Below are 5,231 nucleotides of genomic sequence, written 5' to 3' on the forward strand. Positions count from 1 at the left end.
GGGTGTGCATGGTAGGGTGTGGGGGGGTTGTGAGAGGGGGTGACTGTGGGGGGGGCAATAGGGTATGTTGGGTGGTTTGTGTATATGTGGGAGGGCTGTGGGGGCAGGATCTGGGTATACAGAGTTTGTAGGGTGTGAGGGAGGGTGGGGGTATGGTGCACAACCCCAACCACCATCAACAGCAGCAGCAGGTGCTCAGGGTGCTCGTGGCCTGCACAGGCACTGCTGTTTGGCAGCGTGTGGCTCCAGCCAGGGCTGCAAAGAAATTTTTGGAATTCCTTTCCAAAATACAGAGGCTTATTGTGGTACATACTAAACCAGATTCAGAGAGACTGTTCAGAATGGGGGAAAATATCATAAATAAAACTTGCAAATGTAAATGTTTCTACTTCACCCCAAAACAAAGGAGGATAGTAAATTTTGTTTAAAAGTGACTAAACCCATGAATGGTAACTATATTTCAACCTAAAGAAACGTATAAACTCTTGAAAATATGACCTTCTGATGAAAATTATGACTTGGCACTTATGTCTAGACTTACTTTAATTTTATGTTATACTCTAAATGGCAAATAATTGATAGCTGTTTAAAAATCCCTCATTTTAGGGAGACTGAATCTCACTAGGGACCCCAACACTGCTGCTGTGATTCATGTAATCATGAGGTAATTTTAGTGTTGGAAAATTGGAGGATCAGGCCCTTTACATAGCACATTTTATTAAAATAGTTTACGCTTGATTTGCTCTTAATTACTGACCCAACTTAATTCAGTAGAATATAAATACTTATATATATTTCTCCATGACTATAAATGCCAACAACAGTTATTGCTGATACACTACTTCCAGTTATTTCTTACTAAATTATATGCCTATAGAATTTCTCATAAAATATGAGTCATCTGAACAGAGCTGCCAGTTTAATTAACTTTGTGATACGAATTCATCATCTCTGAAGTTATTCAGTAGTTCTGAGTTCTCTAATGCTTCTCTTAGCTGTTTCTAGTTTGATTGCTATAATAAAGTAGTTGGAAAAGGAATTTTGTTTGTAATAAAACTTCCTTTTAAAAATACCTCTAATGAAAACTATTCCATCTTATATCCTGTGCATTATTGGTTAACTACTCCATTTTGATATTTTATTAAAACAAAGTATTAAAAATGATGCACGACTCTGTGCGCACATTAATTTCATGTGTAGACATGCCCACTGACAACAGCAAAGGTATGCTACAGACTAGACACCATCCTTGAACCAAATGAATGGATATTTCACCTTCTGTGTGATTCAGGTCCTTGTATAAAGGTAGCTGCATTCTTGATTGACAAGCAAGATTGTGAGTGCTTCACTGCAGCCCAAATACTGCACAATACTGCAATACAGAAAAATCTCACAGAGGAACTTTTTCCTAAGGCAGAAGCCTGTGAACAATCAGACCAGCTTTCTTTTGGCCAGAATGAGTCATTCCCCCTAGGTGCCAATTACTATAGTGGCAATCACCTTGTACCAGTGCTCCCTAGAGCTGAATGCCAGAGGGGACAGCAGAAAGGCATTTTCAGTGGAGGCTCCTCAGTATTGCTTGGTCAGTAGAACCCAGAATTTGTTACTTTTTGAGCATAGCACAATGTCCAAATGTTCACCAAAGTTTTGCCTGAGGGAGGGATTGAAAGAGAAATGAGAAGTTTTTTTTTACTCTGACTTATTGGAGTGAAACTTCTTTGTCTGTTCAGGCATCATTAATTAGTTAGGGATCTCTGTATTAATTGGTTAGGACCAAGTTCAGAGAGTTTGGAACTTTTTAAGAGAGGAGAATGTAAAGAAAAAATCCATTATTTCTCATGATTTAGCCAATTTTCACTACTGTATGGTGTTATTTTCCCCTTTTAATAATAATCCTTAAATGCCATCTAGTGGTGGAATTTTTTGGTCTCTGCTTCTCAGCTTCTACAACAGGTGGTTCTCAACCATGTTCAATTCAAAGCACTTCTCATTAGATCAGTGCTTCCCAACCTTTTCCTCAGCATGGCCCTCACTCCCACAACCTGCAGCCTACCATACCTCCAGGTGCCCCTCACTTCTGACCCACAGCTCCCTTGTCCTGCTAGTGCCCCTTACTCCCAACTCACAGGCCCCTGGCCCTGCTGGTGCCCCTCACTCCCGACCCACAGTCCCAGTGGTGACGTGTAGAGGGTTCACAGGGGTGCACCTCCACCCCCTGAGAGTGCTTGTGCACCCCCGACCAGCCGCACTCCACGCTTAGGCGATGGGCAGGGGGGCAGGTGGCAGCGCCGGTGCTCCCCCCCCTGCAAGTGCCGGCTGGGGAGTGAAGAGCCGTGGAAATGGACCTTCAGGAAGCGACAACCCCCCACCCCCCCGAACCAGCCCCTGCTGCCCCATGGACAAGCCGACCATGGCTCTGTCCTGCTCCTCCAGCCAGGCCCTGCATTCCTGCCCTAGCTGCAGACCCCATGCACTGTCCAGATTGGCAGTGCCCCCTACACCACTCCCTCCCTCCCCGTGGGGCACTCAATCTGCCCTCCCCCATACACTTACCTGTAGGGATCTGTGGGAACTGCTCTCCATGCTGCCTGGCTGCCCCTTCCTCTTCCAGCCTGCAAGGGGAACCCACTGTTACTCACTTTTTTTTTCTCCTTTAAAGGGGAAAATCTGCATTTTTCTGCAGTGAACAGAAAAGTCGGATCCCTGTATAATCCATCGACACCGTCAAGCATCTTTCCAACTCCATTTTGTATCATTGAAACCTCAAATAGTGTTGCGACCCCAAGGCTGGGAACCACTGCATTAGATTCAAGGCTCCCCTCAGAAAATGTGAGGTGTTCACTTTCACTAATTGTTTGACTGTGGGGGGGAAAAAAAGCAATTGCAAGGAACTCACAAAGACAACAACAGGTATGAATGTTTTTGACACTATGGATTCCTATCTGAAATGTCTTATTTTTATCTTGTGTAGGCATTTGCACATCTAACTATGCTAATATTGAGCAGCACCCTTAAAAGGATTTCATGGCCTGCTAGGGTGCAGTGGCACCATGGCTGAGAATCATTGTTAGCATCATGACTGAAAAAGAAATTAAGACCCATTGCTGCTGCAGCCAGTGGCTCATGCTGCCAGTGCCTCATTGTCTTTTGGATAGACAAGCACCAGCAGGTAATAACTCTCTAAATTTTAGAGGGGCCCTGCAGCCCAGATAGAATGGTCTGGTGGGCCAGATCCAGGCCATGGGCCATATTTTGCCTGCCCCTGCCCTAATCCTAATCCTGTGGACCCACAATCCCCACCCCTAATTTTTGTCCAGTGACCCTGACCAGTCCAGTCTCTAAACCCTGATCAAGTGATTGCTACCAAGCCCTGTCTTGAGCCCAGCAGCACTTACTTGCCTCACTCCCAACACTAGCCTGGGGGCTGCCTCCAATTCCAAACCTAAATCTAGCCCGAGGCCCCTCCCCCCAGCACTAAACCATTCTCAGGAGGCCCTTCCAGACCCATCCCTAATAGCTGCTACTATCCTTGGTTCTCAGACTCCTACTGAATTCACCCACATAACCACAGCCCAGACGTCTCCTAGCCACATCAACCATCTCACTAGCGTGGCCTATAGAAGTCCCAGACCTAACCACAGCCTGAGAATGTCTTCTAGCCCTAAGTCTTTAGTCTGCTTCCCCTACTAGGTCCTTCCCTAACTCTAGCCCCTGTGAGGTACAGATCTAACCCTAGCCTGCCAGCTTTTCCCATTCCTAGCTCTAACTCTAGCCCATCAGCACATACTGCCTAAGCCCTACCACAATGGCCCCTACTTACTTCATCCCTATCCCTGTTCCAGTGGCCCCTTGGTTGGGCTAGGGATTCAGGCAGCAGTGGCCACCAGGTTGTGGTTGGGCTTTGGGCTGGCAGGAGCAGCTGAACTAGTCTTAGGGTATAATACATTAGGGACCCTTCTGGCTAGGGATAACATTGGGTATGGCAAGGGACACTGGGCTAGGCTTAGCTGCGGAGCTGCCAGGAAAGTGGTAGGATTCCAGGATGGAATCCGCTGCCTCCCCTGCCGTGGAGATGAAGAAGCTGGCAAATGCTGCTCTATGGCAAAAGAGACTCATCCCATAAGATTATGCTTATTCTCAACAATTCATCCTTTATTTTTGTCTACTAATCAATAAACTTCTCACAGTAGTTGGAATAACCCAAGGGTTCATATAAATTCTTTTTCACCCTTCCCACCTTGTTCAAAATTTGTTAACAATGGGACAGGTAGGATGTGCTAAGCTAGAATTAGGGTTATGGTGGGAACAGAACACTTTGCTGAGTGAGGCTTAGAGGTGGAACTAGTAGGTAGCCCATGGCTACAGTTGGGTTTGGGGTATAAGTTACTGAGTGAGGGATAAGGTTTAACCCATAGGAGCTTCCAGGCTACAGGATGATAGGGATCCCTGGTGGTATGGTTGGAATCTGTAGGAGCACCAGCCAGAGTTAGTGGCAAGGATGCAGTGGGTGCCAGTCTGGAGTTGTGGATATAACTTGTTAGGGGCTTGCTGGGCTACTTTGAGGCTGAGGGTGGTAGAACCCTGCCTGTGACAGCTGAAAATTATGTCTGTGTGGTGAAGGTGCTTGCTGAACACACTGTGAGGATTAGACCAGGTGTTTCTTGTTGTTTGTTTATGTATGGAGCTTCATGTTGCTGCTAAGAGTTTAATTAAAGTGTAAGATTAGTGAGGCCTTGAAAGTAGCAGGGTCTTGTAGTTAAAATTAACCTTATCAGAAAAATGTAAAGGTTTGTACTGCTATTGGTCAGTCATAAGGAAAGTTCGTAGTATAAGAATGAGTGGCTGTGAGTCAACAGCGTAGCTCAGAAGTTATAAATTGGCTAGCACATCTGGAAGTTAGTAGAAGAAAGACGCAGCATTGTAAAAGAAGTAGCTGCTGACCTGGGTTCAGTGGGCCAGTGGATCTCGAGGAGCCTGAGGACTGAATACCAGGGTCCTTCCCAGTACCCCTTGGACAGCGCAGATCAGGGACACCTGACTTTGCTTAGCTTTATAGAAGAGGAACTTGTCATACATCAGGCATCAGAGGGGACTGCCGATTAAGTTGCCGATGTGAATTGTTATTGTCTATCATTGTTGTCTTGTTATACTACACATAGTTGTGTGTTTGTTAAGTCAATAAAACCTTTTTACTCCCAACCACTCTCAATCCCAACCCCCCCCCCCCCCCC

This window comes from Gavialis gangeticus, unplaced genomic scaffold (genome assembly GCF_001723915.1).
Source record: "Gavialis gangeticus isolate Ggan-Ray unplaced genomic scaffold, GavGan_comp1, whole genome shotgun sequence".
Classification (NCBI taxonomy): domain Eukaryota; kingdom Metazoa; phylum Chordata; order Crocodylia; family Gavialidae; genus Gavialis; species Gavialis gangeticus.